This window comes from Diabrotica virgifera, chromosome 2 (assembly GCF_917563875.1).
Source record: "Diabrotica virgifera virgifera chromosome 2, PGI_DIABVI_V3a".
NCBI classification, from domain to species: domain Eukaryota; kingdom Metazoa; phylum Arthropoda; class Insecta; order Coleoptera; family Chrysomelidae; genus Diabrotica; species Diabrotica virgifera.
Genome location: NC_065444.1, coordinates 12477192 through 12493671, shown reverse-complemented (window position 1 = coordinate 12493671; position 16480 = coordinate 12477192). Strand labels below are relative to the sequence as shown.

Here is a 16480-nt window from a genome sequence, read left to right as displayed (position 1 = left end):
TGTGTAGATTATTTTTTGCTTAGAATGAATGTTTTTATCAACTTTTGTGGTCAAAATATAATTAAAAAAGAATGTGTGTGTACTTTGTACGCACGTAAGAAGTTATACTTCTATTACATATTGTGTGATTTTAACGAAATTAATATAATGTACTTTAAACAGTTTATTTATATTTTATTTAAATATTAAACTAATTTGAATACTTACTACTTTCCAAAAATTTTTATTAAGGCAATACCAAAAATTTAAAAAAATAAAAGAATAAAACGCACACAAACACATTGAAAAATGCCACAAAGAAAAAATGATTTCTGAACGATAATAATTGTTGGCAAAAATTTTAAATACGCATTTTCTGAAAAAAAATATATAATAAATATACTTACAATCATAAAATGCATAAAAAATAAAAAAAATAAAAACTTGTATTCGAACCCGAGAATTTGTGGACGCTTTGATTCGTAATCGAAGCCTAGACTCACTCATCCAATTACTCATTATTTGTCATGTGGAAAAATAGGTCAACTGAACGTTTTACTGTCTGACAGTTTTTCAGAATTTAAATCAAATTATGTAGTTTGATTTTTGTGGAAGAAAATATTAAAATATAACAAAACAGTAAGAAAACAATATATTAGATGAAGATTGGTAGAACTTTTGTTGGTAATCAAATTAAGCATGTAAATCAAAGCATTACATACCTACTAGATAAATAAATCTACGCCAAAAAATCATAATTTAAAAATAAAAATCGGACCTAATCTCGGATTTCTCTCTAAAATCCCCATTCTTGGGAAAATAAATTTATTCCAACCTAATCCAAATGTATAATTACAATATGATTATAATAAAAACTACTTACTAAATTAGAATGAGTCCTTGTCAAAAATAGTCCAAAAGTCCAAAAATATATAGGTATGAAAACTATTTAAAAAGGCAGTATAACTATTAACTAACTTTTGTTTGTTGTTTCTTTTCACACAAATTTCAAAACGCAACAGCCATAAATAATCAAACCACAGCTTTGCCACAGCTGACATATTGAATAATTTTTGACATGTCATTTGAATATCCAATCAGAACAAAGTTATAATGCGCATGCGCCCGGATCGTAGGTTTTAACATATAAAAATTCACCCTCATATCGCGCGTAAAGAAGTATAACTTCAAAAATTTCTCCCCATTGAGATCGGGTGGCAACCACCTCCATGGTAAAAGCGCCTTTCGGCATCATATAGATTTTGATCCTTGGACTATTCACTACTTATTCTCAAATTTTCAAGCAAATCAGATTAAGATAAGGCAAGTTAAGAATATTAGCCCAGTAAATGAACGGGAAATTCGGGGATACCGTGTAATTTTCAGGGGCAACTCCGAATTGCATGAAAATTTGGATTTAGGTTCTACTTACCCTCCACTTCAAAGTTGAAATTGTGCCGTTGGTTGCTTTTACTTGGGGGGTGACAGTCACCCCTTCTCGGGGGTGAAAAAACATACGTTCAAGATAAAACAGAAAATGCATTAATTGGCTGATTTTAAGCAACTTTTGTTCTATAGAGTTTTTTACGTAAGTCAATACTTTTCGAGTTATTTGCCATTGAAAATGTTGATTTTTCGACAAAAAAACTACGTTTTCAGACGGTTTTTCGCAAATAATTCAAAAAGTAAATATTTTATCGAAAAAAATATTCTTAGCAAAAGTGTAGCTTATAAAAAACCCAAAAAAATAGTTTATCAGTAAAGTCTATCAACCAAATAAAAACAAAGTTGTAGCTCATGAAATATACGATCTTATTCGTCTAAATCCAAATCGAATATTTCAAGGTGAAATCACCGAAAAATTAAGCACTTTTCGGGAAAAATCCATTTAACCTTTTTTAAAGTGTTTATAAAGAGCTTTGTTTTAACAAAAGTTTTAGCATTAAAAATAAGCGAGTTACGCTCAAAATAAAGTTGGCCCTTTTTTTTTGTAAAAAATCATGAAAATATCGCCGTGTTTAGACACCGAATGGGTCACTAATCATGAGTGTATGCAAATTTTGAACAGCCATATATTAACAATTTTTTGTCTAACGGAGAAACAAAATAAACTAGCATATTTATAATAGCAACACCTACATTTTTTTACTCTTTAAGATTTTTCTTATCACTAATACTTTTTAAGTTATTTTGAAAAAATGAAATTTTTCAAAAATTTTTTAAAAAATTATTTTTTACTATAATACAACCAAATGTTTTCAAAAATAAGCACTTCAAACCAATCAAACTTACAGATCGTATAAACAATACACATACAGTTAAAATAGATGGTAAGGCCAAACGATTAATTTCATTTAGGGTGCTAAATAGAGGGAGGTGTTCACGATTTTTTTACCAAAAAAAGAGCCAAATTTTTTTTCAGTGTAACTCGTTTATTTTTGATGTTGTAAACTTTTGAAAAAACATATAATAAGCTTTTTTTCGATACTTTAAAAATTTTAATAAGGTTTTCCCGAAAAACGCTTATTTCTTCCGTGATTTTGCGTTGCATTATTCGATTTGGAATTAGACGAATAAGAACGTATTTTTCATGAGCTACAACTTTGTTTCTACTCAATTTGTAGACTTTACTGGTACACCATTTTTTTCGTTTTTTTATAGGCTACACTTTTGCTAAAAATATTTTTTTCGATAAAATATTTACTTTTTCAGTTATTTGGGAAAAACTGTCTGAAAACGTAGTTTTTTTGTCGAAAAATCAACATTTTAAATCGCGAATCACTCAGAAAGTATTGACTTACGTAAAAAACTTTATAGAACAAAAGGTGCTTAAAATAAGTCAATTTATCTATTTCCGGCCTCATTTTAAACACTTTTAAACGCGTTTTGCACCCCCCGAGTAGGGGTAAATGTCACCCCCCAAGTAAAAGCAACCAACCGCACAAATTCAACTTTGAAGTGGAGGGTAAGTAGAACCTAATTTCAAATTTTCATGCAAATCGGAGTTGCCCCTAGAAATTACACTCCAAAACGGTCATTTATTGGGCTATATGCAAAACAGTGTATATTTCAAAAATCTGACGATTTAAGCGGGGTGTAAGGAAATGGGTGAGTTAAAAAGTTTCACAAAAAAAAAAGCGAATAATTCGCGAAATGAACGTTAGATCGAAAAACTAAAAAATATGTGTTCAATGTTTTTCAAAAATCTATCGAATGATACCAAACATGACCCCCACGGAGAGGGGGGGGGGTAAATTTAAAATTTTAAATACAAATCTCGCGATATTTCGCAAAATAAACATTAGATCGAAAAACTGCAAAATACACTTAATCAATATTTTTGAAAAATCTATTTAATTGTATCAAACACGACCCTCACGGAGATGGAATGGGGGGTTACTTTAAAATCTTAAATAGGAGCCCCAAATTTTTATTCCAAATTTGGATTCTTTACGTAAAAATAAGCAACTTTTATTCGCTTCATTTTTTTCTAATTACGGATAGATGGCGCTTATCTAAAAAAACGATTGTTGTAAATGGAAAATTAAATTAAAAATGGAAAGTCCCCACCAAAAATTGAAAACATTATTTAACTTTTTTTTGATTTTAGGACCTACTCTTCACAACCCAATAGGTCCCCAAAGCGCTCGAGTGACTGCACATTTAGCGTACTTCGCTGCCCTTACATAGAGTAAGAATATGCCTCTATAGTTTTTGTAGCTGAGTGTGTCTCCCTTCTTACGGATTAGGCATGTAATTTCTTTTTTTCCAGTATCTTGAAATTGCTTCTGTATTCCACTCTATGTGCTATTACTTTATGAAATCTATCTGTCAATGTGTGTCCTCTAATTTTGAAAATTTCAGTTGGTATGTTGCTTAGAGGATAGAAAATTTTACCCCTCCCTTAGAGAATTTTCCATCCTCTAAGCTAAGGTATGTTGTTAATCCCCGGGGCTTTATTATTCGTCAGTCCATTATTACCTGTCTTGTGGGTATGTACGTTAATTTATTACTCTGCTTCTGATCTACTGATATCTCGAAATCATGTACTGCATAGGCTGTGTTTGTTTGTACTTGCTCTGTTAGCAGACCTTCGAAATAGTTTTTCTATCCTACTTTTATTGCTTAGACGTCACTGTGTAAAAAGATTAGTACGTGGTTTTTATCCCTTTCTGGAAATTTATGTTTCGGGAATTTATATGCTCCTCTAGTGTTACCCTGATTGAAGTCTTCCTCTATTCTTAGTATTTGGTCGTTTTCGTATCTCCTCTTCTTTCTTCTACATATTCTGTCTGCCTTTTTTCGTTCTTCTTCGATTTTTTCGTGCCGTTCTCGTGTTCTTCTATGAATGTACTGCACGTATAGTTCATTTCTTTTATGTTGTGCTTGTTTACATTTTTCATCAAACCAAAGCTATTTTCTTTGATGTTTTTTAATTCATATCACTCTTCTAGCCGTTTCCGATTTTATTTTTTTAATCTTCCACTACGTTATGGACAATTATTTCTACAATTGACGAGCTTCTTAAGATATTTCATGATTAATTACAAGCGTCATCTAGTGTCCTTAAAGAAAGGGGACAGATAAAGTCAAGGTTTTAAGTCAAGGTATTAGGTAAGTTATGTCTGATTATAACGAAACGTCTGACATCCTGTATATTTCGCTATTCATATACCATTTTACTTTTAAAAATAAATACACGGTTATCAGTGTTATCACAGTAAGCAATAACAAAAAATATTAATTAATTAGATTTACTTATTTAGTTTACATTTTTACCGTGGTTGCGAATATATTTTCAAATAGTTCACGATTATTCAATTTTAATTATCTTCTTCAAATGTGATGCCTGTATGACCCCATTAGATAAAAAAATTTGACTGCCATAGTTTAAATGATTTTATTTAAAATTGTTAAAAATATTTAGTGTGTTACAAACATTTTTTATTTATACACAAGCAGTGATTATAGGCAATTAAAAATTTTTATTGGGATAAAATTGTCTTCTTTTTCTTCGTTGTGTAAATAGGACTACTCCTGTTTGTTTGCCTCTTATTCTGTTTCAGTTGTTGTTGACTGTACATTGCCTTTCCACCTTTTCAGCGGCCTACCAACGGGTTTTCTGCTATACGGCTTGTTGTTTTTACAGATGCTTGCTAATCTATCTGTACCCATTCGGTTCACATGCTCGTTCCAGTTTTTTTGAAGTTATACTTCTTTAGGCGCGATTGAGATTGAGGGTGAATTTATATTGATCTGCGCGCATGCGCACACCGACAGTATGGTATTAGTCGTTATACGGGCTCTGAGTGGGTGTTGAAATGATCTGTCAATAATAAATAATTGTTCAATATGAAGGTAAACAAATGTATAATATATTAGTTTTATTGTTGTGAGGACAGAAACAAAAAAGTTTAGAATTTTAGTGACTTTTAAATAGTTTTTAAAGCAACAGGTACGTAATAATTGAAATGTATCATAGGTACCTACCTATTTGGACCTACCAAAATACATAGTATGTAATACTTTTATTTACATAATTTGATTACCATCAAAATTTCTATCAATATTCACCTAATATATTGTTTTCTTACTCTATGTTTTGTTGTATTTTTTAAATTCTAAATCATTTCAATTCAAAATCAAAATAATTTGATTTATGTAATTCAAAAATGTCAAAAGTTTAATCCGTTTAGTTAGTCGATCTTCGCACATAATGACACGTTGTCTCCGTGGCGAAGCGTTTAATGCGAATGAACCTCAATATAACGCCAATACCAACCGCGCTGATAAGTTGGTTCGAATCCCAATAGAAACTTTTATTTTTTTATTTTTTTTTTTATACATTTTATGATTGTAAGTATATTTATTATATAATTTTATTTTCAGAAAATACGTATTTAGTTAAAAAAATTTCCGACAATTAATGTTCAGAAATCATTTGTGGCATTTTTAATGTGTTTGTGTGTGTTTTATTCATTTATTATTTTAATTTTTGGCACTGATTTAATAAAAATGTTTGAGAAGTAGTAAGTATAAATTGGTTTAATATTTAAATAAAATATAAATAAAAAGTATATTAATTTCGTTTATAATCATATAATCATATAATAGAAGTATAACTTCTTACGTGCGTACAAAGTACACACACATTCTTTTTTTTTTATTTTTATCCACCTGTTAATATTTTGAATTTGGCATCGTTCTCGTATACTTCTGTTGCTTTGTCTGTCTCTTAATGATATGACCGCTATTGATCTTAATACTTTCATTTCGATATTGTTGATTTGTTGTTTTGGCTTTCTTGTATTGATCCTTGTCTCCGCTGCATATGTTAGGACTGGTCTAACTGTTGTCTTGTATAGTTTTATTTGGCTTTCCGGGGTCAGATATTTGTTACTCCATATGGTTTCTCGGAGGCAACCACTTACTCTTGCTGCTTTTGCTGCTTGCCTTGTGGTCTCTGTTCTTATATTCCTGTCACTAGTGATCTCTACTCCTTGGTAGTTGAATTTACGCGGCTCTTTACTGATCACTATACATTGTTTTTTTTTTCACTGATATTTTCATATTAAGTTTGTTTCCTGTGATTTTGAAGGTGTGGAGCTACCATTGTAGGCCATCCTCGTTATCAGAAATTGGCACTGCATCATTAGCGTAGCATAATAGCGTGATTTTATGCGCTTCCATGTGGTATCCATGTCGTAATTCGTTAATTATTTGATAAAATTGTTTGATTCCTATTTAAAAAATTACAAAATACGCGAACCCCCCTCAACTTTTAAATATATAAATGTGAGCTTTAAAAAAATAGTTGATCTGGTCTCATTGTATAATTTTCTTTTTCTACAATCACTTGATAAAGAAGACTTTTTCGCTTGTCAATGGCAACGAAAAGTTGACGTTTACTGAATACCGTACAAAATAAAAATATACTCCTAATTGAATTAAAATTAAAATATTGGGAAATATAAAATCAAAGATAGTGGAGTCACTGAAGGTTTTCACCTCCGATTTCGTTGACCCTCCACCGATTTTCATGAAAATTGGTGAGTAATTAGAGGATACCTCAAGGAACAAAGGTGACATAATGCCAACTTGCGCTTTTATCCTGGGGGGTGGATTTGCCTCTCGGGGGTGAAAATTATTTTATTAAAAATAATACCATAAATCAATAGAGGGACAAATTATAAGCAAAATTTGTTATATCAAGTTATTAATATAAATCAACACTTTTTGAGTTATTAAAGACCAGAGATTTTATTTTTTCGTAAAAAATGCATGTTTTAAATCGGTTTTTTACGTATAACTCAAAAACTATAAGCTTTAACACAATAGTTATTTTTACTGAAATTGATGATAATAAAAAACTGAATACATTCCTCACTTAAAGAACTAAACTAATATTAGTTAAAAGTGAGTTATTGGCAATTGAATGTGTATTTTTTTCGACGAATACTCAAATCTAAGTAGTCAAGCTTAAATAGCGGGAAAACGAGGCAATGTATAAAATATACCCGCTAATCGTTTGCCAACGTACTTCAAAATACCTATTAAATGAGCTTCAGAACAAGTTAATAGCGTCAAAATTAAGCAAGTTATGATGAAAATAAAATTCTTTTGATAACAACTCCAAAAATATACGTAAAAAATGATAAATACCCAAATTTAAGTTTATTCTGTGTCAAATATTTTACCTGTTTTACTATTTCCATAGGGTAATAAATAACCGAGATAGAAACGTTTAAATCTTAAATTTTGCTGTGAAAACCATGCAACCGGGGCCATTTAACCTTTTATTTTAAAAAAACTGAGGTGTCTAAAAGATTAAATTCAATGTGGTTAAATAGCCCTTGGAATTAACATTCAAACGGTTTTTAGATAAACCTGATATCTTAAAAATAAACAGAGTTATTAAAAAACACCTTAACATTTTTTGGAAAAATTAAAAAAAAATAAATTTTGAAAAAGTTTTGGTGCATAAATTTTAATGCTATCAGCATGTTCGGTGGCTCATTAAATAGATATTTTTAAGTACTTTGACAAATGTTAAATAAGTTTATGTTTAAAATGCATCATTTTCCCGTTATTTCAGCTTGAATACTTAGATTTTTTTACTCGCCGAAAAAAATATATATTCAATTACCTATAACTCACAAACAAAAGGTTTCTCTAGTAAAAAATTTATTTCATTTTTTATCTTCAATTTTGGTAATATTAACTTTTTTGCAAAAACTTATTAGTCTAGTAAAATAAAATTACACTACATGTAAATCATAATGTAAATTCGTACATGTTGAGACAAATTTTATATCAAAGCTTAGGTGGGTACAAAAGATATTTTCAAGAAAGTATCCAAATCATACAAGGGGATCATTGTTTAAATAATTAAAAAGGGGTCATTTTTGAAAAAAAAATACTTTTTTAACTGCTGAGGTCATTCAATTACTAATCAAGGTTTACAGGATTATTTTCTGCAAAGCTGAAGGGTAAATCTTTCATATAAGACTTAATAAATTAAATTGAACCCCCTATTTAATTAAATAATTGTATATAAAACTTTAAAAACAAATTTGTAAAAAAATATTTTTAGCGTTTTAAATAAACAATATAAAATATCTTTTTTTACAGGCGCTATGCTACCAGTATTAAGCAAAAAAATTGATCAAAAATATTTAATATTTTTTGAGATATTGAATTTGTTTATTAAATGTTACTCTCTTTTCAGTTGGAAAAACGCGGTTGTTGCCAAATAAATATTCACCTGTATTAAATCTAATTATTTTTTATTTTTATGCGTATTTTCGATAAATGTATTGATACATTCAAATTTCAATTAAACTTCCCCCTAAAATGGCATTTCAAAATTATTCAAATTTGTTTATAATTTGTTTTTTTAATAACGTCGCGCGGATTAAATATTTTGAAATGCCGTTTCGATAATTGGGTTCCTAGGAATTTTTCACTAATTAACAAATTTTTTTGTCTTTTTTTTTTCTCTTCTTTTTTTTTTTTTCTTGGAGTTATATTACTACGGGCCCTTTTAGGGTTAAGTTTCATTAAGAATGTCGAATCTCTAAGTTGTAGATTCTAGACCTAAAAATATTAAGATTGGTCTAAAATCACTTAAATAAAATGTGGCTATTTACTGAGTTACAGGGTGTTTTATTTAAAAATTTAAAAATTATTTTTACCAAGTACTATCAAACTATTTGACGTATACTTATCATACTTGGCAGAAAGTGTGGGTATTATACAGTCTACTAAATTGTGATACATAAAAGTTTCTAGCTACTACCAGAGGCATCCTACAGGGGATAGTTATTGGTTAACCCTTCCCAAATCCTACGCCACTGAGGGAATTACTATTTAAGTGAAATTTTTCAATTCTTCAATACTTTCGATGTAAATAATATACGCTTTACTGGTAACGATTAAGTCATTAGTTTTCGAGATATTGGACGTTAAAAGTGAAACGGCATAGTTATTTTGATTCATTCATTCATTCATTTTAAACTTCCAATATCTCGCAAACTGATGACTTTATCGATACCAATAAAGTTATTTACATACAAAGTATTGGAGAATCGAAAAATTTCGCTAAAATAGTAATTCACTCAGTGTCGTAGAATTTGGGAAGGGTAAATCATTCACTATCCCCTGTCGTACGCCTCTGGCACTAGCTAGAAACGTTTATTAATCACAATTTAGTAGGATGTATAATAGCCACACTTTCTGCCAAGTATGATAAGGATATGTCAAAAAGTTTTAAAATACTTGGTAACAATAATTTTTAAATTTTTAAATATAACACCCTGTAACTCAGTGGGTAGACCCATTTTATTTAAGAGATTTTGGTTAAATCTTAATATTTTTAGGTCTAGAATCTACAACTAAGAGATTCGACATCCTTAATGAAGTTTAACCCTAAAAGGGCCCGTAGTAATATAACTCCAAGAAAAAAAAAAGAAGAGGAAAAAAAGAGAAAAAATTTTGTTAATTAGTAAAAAATTACTAGGAACCCAATTATCGAAACGGCATTTCAAAATACTTAATCCCCGCGACGTTATTAAAAAAACAAATTATGAACAAATTTGAATAATTTTCAAATGCCATTTTAGGGGGAGTTTAATTGAAATTTGAATTTATCAATACATTTATCAAAAATATAGATAAAAATAAAAATAATGAGATCTTATGCAGGTGAATATTTCTTTGGCAACAACCGCGTTTTTGCAATTGAAAATATAGTAACATTTAAAAAACAAATTTAATAGCTCAAAAAATATTACATATTTTTTGATAAGTTTTTTTTGCTTAATACTGGTAATATAGCGCAACTTTGTTTGTAAAAAAAGATATTTTATAATGTTTATTTAAAACTCTAAAAATAATTTTTTGCAAATTTGTTTTTAAAGTTTTATACACAATTATTTAAATAAATAGGGGGTAAAATTTAATTTAGTAAGTCTTATGTGAAAAATTTACCCTTTTTCTTTGCAGAAAATAATCCTATAGGCCTTTATTAGTAATTGAATGACCTCAGCAGTTAAAAAAGTAATTTTTTTGACAGAAATGACCACTTTTTAATTATTTAAACAATGATCCCCTTGTATGATTTGGATACTTTCTTGAAAATATCTTTTGTACCCACCTAAACTTTGCTATAAAATTTGTTTTAACCTGTACGGATTTACATTTTGACTTTTTTTTATTTTATTAGGCTATATAGCTTTTGAGTTATTGACGAAAAATCGGTTAAAAACATGCATTTTTCTCAAGAATAATTAAAATCTTTGATCTTCAAGAACTCAAAAAGTTTAGATTTATTTTAATAACTTTATATAACAAATTTTGCTTAGAATTTGTCGCTCTATCAAATTATGGGGTTATTTTCAATAAAATAATTTTCGCCCCCGAGAAGGGGTGGCATCCACCCCCAGGGTAAAAGCGCAAGTTGGCATTATGTCACCTTCGTTACCTGAGATATTCTCTAACCACTCACCAATTTTCATGCAAATCTATGGAGGTTCAACGAAATCGGAGGTAATAACTCATATCCACCTCCAGTGACTGCACTAAGACCAAATATGAAAAAGATGCATTAATTTTGAAAATTTTATTTATATATTAATAAAAAATAATATCGTTTACTCTTTTTTTATTTCTTTATTGATTCAGTTTTTTGGTGGGCACCAATACTTAGGACAACAAAAGTTGATATAATTTATTTTTTAATATAATAATTTAAAAGAAAATAATACGAATTAAACTACTTAGAGGAGCTAGTTAATGTAAAAAATTTTTGTCAATTTGTTGTTTCAGCATTTTTTGGTACTTATTTTGTTTTTAAATTTTAGCAACGGAATAACATGTTAAGTATATAGTCCGTCTGCTATAACTTTTGCCATGCGTTACGATTCATTTTCAATCAAATTAAGTCAAAATATAAATTGAAACGAACGTCGATGTGTATATACATTTTGTATACTGTATACTATATACTAGACACATCGGCGTACTTTCTGTTTTGATTTAATTTGATTGAAAATGAACCGTACCGCATGGGAAAATTTATAGCAAACGGACTATATATTTTTATATACTGTTTTAATTAGTTAGTAATCGCTTTATTAAAGAAATTGTGGAAATTTTTTATATTTTAATTTTAAAATATCTTAAGACTACATTCAAACCTAATGAAAGCCAAAAAGATGAACAAATTTGGGAAAAACCAGTACAACTAGAACAAGTAATAAGACTGTAAAAAAAAAGAATGTGTGTGTACTTTGTACGCACGTAAGAAGTTATACTTCTATTATATGATTTAAACGAAATTAATATACTTTTTATTTATATTTTGTTTAAATATTAAACTAATTTATACTTACTACTTCTCAAACATTTTTATTAGAACAGTGCCAAAAATTAAAATAATAAAAGAATAAAACACACACAAACACATTAAACAAGCCACAAATGATGTCTGAACATTAATTGTCGAAAATTTTTTTAACTAAATACGTATTTTCTGAAAATACAATTATATAATAAATATACTTACAATCATAAAATGTATTAAAAAAAACAAAAAAGAAAGTTTCTATTGGGACTCGAACCAGCGCTGATAAGAGCGGTTGGTATTGGAATTCATTCGCCTTCTCCGCTTAGCCACGGACACTATGTGTCATTATTTACGAAGATCGACTAACTAAACGGATTAAACCTGTGATATTTTGATATTTTGAAAATTGATCAAATTATTTTAATTTTGAATTGAAATGATTTAGGATTGAAAAAATACAACAAAACATAGAGTAAAAAAACAATATATTAGGTGAATATTGATAGAAATTTTGATGGTAATTAAATTATATAAATAAAAGTATTACATACTATGTATTTTGGCAGATCAAATACAGTCGGAAAAATAAAAGAATACCCATGAACGAACATATAAAACACGCTGTATTTTCCTCTCACTGTGTCACACAAAAAATTGGCCAGCGAAAGTACATGTAATAATTATTGTTACGTGTACTTGCACTGGAAAATTTCCTTTGTGATACGGTGACAGGAAAATACAGCGTGTTTTATATGTTCGTTCATGGGTATTCTTTCATTTTTCCAACTGTAGGTAGGTTTATACCCATGATACATTAACAATTATTACGTACCTGTTGCTTTTAAAAACTATTTAAAAGTCACTACAATATTATAAACTTTTTTGTTTCTGTCCTCACAACAATAAAACTAATATATTATACATTTGTTTACCTTTAACTTTACCTCCAAACCACAGCTGCCATATCGGATAATTTTTGACATGTCATTTGAACATCCAATCAGAACAAAGTTATAATGCGCATGCGCCGGGCTGATAGGTTTTAACATATAAAAAATCACCCTCTATCGCCGGTAAAGAAGTATAACTTCAAAAACATTATCCAAAAAAAACCTCCGGCATAGAGTAACAAAAATCATTAAGAAAATTAGAAGAAAAAAGAGACTACGATATTTCTTGATGTTGCTTAAAATTTTGATAAAGGGTGGCATGAAGGTTTGATAAATACTTAAACTCAAAGAATTTATATCCAAGCAATATTTGCTAATTTTACTGCCACTGAGGCACGTACTTTATACAGCATACAAGATAAAAATGCTCCGAATTGAACAAGTAATTGGACTTCGTAAGTCCTAGGTTTTCACCCAAAGTAATCGAAAGTAGAACTGGAAGACGATATTTGAATTTTACGTGTAACTTTGCGTGGATTGATATACGTATTTACTAATGTTGAGTCATTCTTACTAAACTTTGACATTTGTCACCTCATTTGTGATTCTACCCGGTATAATGGCAGAGGAGTTACATTGGCGGTCCTACGGACCGACGGAAAGATTTCCCAGGTCAAATATCTCACCTTAGTACCATCCTTGGATTATCAGCTTTTATTTGACACCTCATTTGTCATTCTACCTGGTATAATGACGGAGAAGTTATATTCGCGGTCGTACGGACCGACGGAAAGACAGCCTAGGTCAAATATCTCACCTTTAGTACCATCCTTGGATTATAAGCTTTCATTTGACACCTCATTTGTCATTCTACCTGGTATAATGACGGAGGAGTTATATCCGCGGTCGGAGGGACCGACGCACAGACCGCCTAGGTCAAATATCTCACCTTTAGTACAATCCTAGGATTATCAGCTTTCATTTGACACCTCATTTGTCATTCTACCTGGTATAATGACGGAGAAGTTATATTCGCGGTCGTACGGACCGACGCACAGACCGCCTAGGTCAAATATCTCACCTTTAGTACCATCCTTGGATTATAAGCTTTCATTTGACACCTCATTTGTCATTCTACCTGGTATAATGATGGAGGAATTATATTCGCGGTCGTACAGACCGACGGACAGACCGCCAAGGTCAAATATCTCACCTTTAGTACCATCCTTGGATTATCAGCTTTCATTTGACACCTCATTTGTCATTCTACCTGCTATATTGCCGGAGGAGTTGTGGTTACGGACAGACGGACAGACGGACGTGGATAATACAAAGATTTCACATTTTTTCAAAATGGGTGAAAACAATATACGCCACTCAGTGGGACCAAGAATAGGATATTACCTCCGAATTCTATCCTACTGCATGGATTTTAATGAAATTTTGGGCCTAGACTCTACTTATCTCCTAATTCAAAGTCTACTCTATGCCGATGTGGGCTTTTATCTTGTAGGTGGTTCCCACCCCTTCTCGGGGGTAGAAAATTTCTTGGTTAAAATAACCACGGAAGTGGCTAGAGAACTTAATTGTAAGCAAAAACTGTTCTATAATTTTTTTTTGAAAACTCAATATTTTTTTATATATTCGTGGTTGAAAATTGGCTCTTTTCATTGAAACATAATACCTTTTCGAACGGTTTTTTGCGAATACCTTAAAAACTATGCATCTAACTAAAAAACTATATTAAACATTTTTGTAGGCTATAAAAAACAAATAGACACTTGCCTTCATAAATCTTCTAGTTATAATACAAAAAGAGATATGTTAGGTGAAAATAGTTTGTTTTTTTGGTACATTATCAAATTGGCGTATTTAACTTGAAGTAACAGTGAAACGATCGATTTAAGGTGTATAATGCTACTCATAACTTTTGTAGTGCTTGAAAAGACCTTTAAAATGAGCTATATTAAAGGTTTATTACATTAAAACTAAGCGAGATATGCTGCAAACAAAATTGATAACTAATGTATTTTAAGAAAAAATGAGAATTAATTTTAACCCCCATCCACCAAAATGTAAATGCATGGCTTTCCTTCTACAAAACCTTTTATGATAGTGTTAATTGTATGTTCAAAAAGTTGGACGGGTTTAAAATTAATGGTTTTTGAAAAAAAAAGATCAAATTATAGAGCGCATTTTTAAATTTTCTTAGAAATCTTCTTTTTCTCTATGTAACTTGAAAATGATAAGAGATACAGTAATGAAAAATAAAAAGGAAATTTTTATCTTAGAAGGCCCTACATTTTTGTGTGGTGTCTTTTTTTGTATCTCTTATCTTTTTTGAGTTACATGGAGGAAAAGAAGATTTTTAAGAAAATTTAAAAACGCGAAAGTAATAGCTATTTGTATAACAAGGGAGGAAAGTGCTACTTTTCCTCCCGAGAATGAAGTTTACTGCCCGACGCGTAGCGGAGGGCAGTAATCATTCAAGGGAGGAAAAGTCACTTTACTCCCATGTTGTACATATGGTTTTTCCACCTTCCTCAAATAACAAGTCATTTGTTCATTTTTACTTAATTTATTTATGTAACTAACCAACAAAATTTATTAGAACTAAAACTAACAAGTAGGTACAATATAACTGTCAACTGTCAAATATAAGTCTAATTATTAATGTAAACATTGTTAAATCAGAATAACAATTTACTGTTTTTTACCATTCTGCAAAATACAGAGTGTTTTTAAATAAACGTTAAAATGTATAGATACTTACGTAATAGAAAATAGATATTGTACAGGGCGTCAATAAGTTATATTTCATAAATGAAATACCATGACGTCACTTTTACTTTTCCTCCCTAGGGAGGAAAAATATTTTCCTCCCTAGGGAGGAAAAGTACAACTTTGCTCCCTACAATCAGGTCCGGAAAAATATACTTTCGGTAGAGGTAGGTGGAAAAATACCTTGTAATATGGCATTATAATATATTATAATACATGCAATAAACTAATATTTAGATAATAGGTTTGTTCTAGTAAACAGTCAAACTAGTCAGAAACCGTCAGCCAACAGTTGGTCAGTGAGAAAACATAATAGAGTCACCAGTGTTATCCCCTCTACTCGCGCTATTCGCTGATGGTTTCAAACCGTTTGTAACTGATACTAGAACAAACCTATCATTTACTAATTTATTTCAAATTTATCTTATTGTTTTCATGTTTTAATGAAATTAGCGCGATAATTTGATGAATTGAAATTATTTTGACATAATAGGGCTTTTCATTCACAGTCATTTGTTTCGAGCTTCTGTCATGTGTCACATAATATTAATATATCTACGTCACACGTCTTTGGTTTGTATCATTGGTTATATCAATAACGTATGACGTAGATATATTAATATTTTGTGACACATGACAGAAGCTCGAAACAAATGACAATCGATGAAAAGCCCTATATTTAAAAGTCAGATCAGTAGAACATTACAATGGTTTTGAATAGTCGTCATGGAAACCAATATCGTCGTCGTGGTAACCCATTATATTGAAAGTTTGGTTTTGACAACCTTGTCAAAGAATTAATTTGTGTATTTTCACTTCTAAATAAAAATTGATATAACTCTATTTTTTGTGGGTTTTTTCCAAACGTACGGCCCTAGAATAAATATTGTTCCTAACTCATGCGGAAAGTGTCTTCCCCGCACTCGACTGCTTGCCCGAACTCCGCTATCGCGTCGTTCGGGTCAACGGCAGTCTCGTGCGTGAA

At 30.2% G+C, this 16480-nt stretch overlaps 1 protein-coding gene across 1 annotated transcript in view; it reads left to right on the top strand.

Annotated features, from left to right (window-relative positions):
* The window catches only part of LOC114333350 (uncharacterized), a 941557-nt gene that overhangs the window by 688836 nt on the left and 236241 nt on the right, over window positions 1-16480 (top strand). The window lies entirely within an intron of this gene.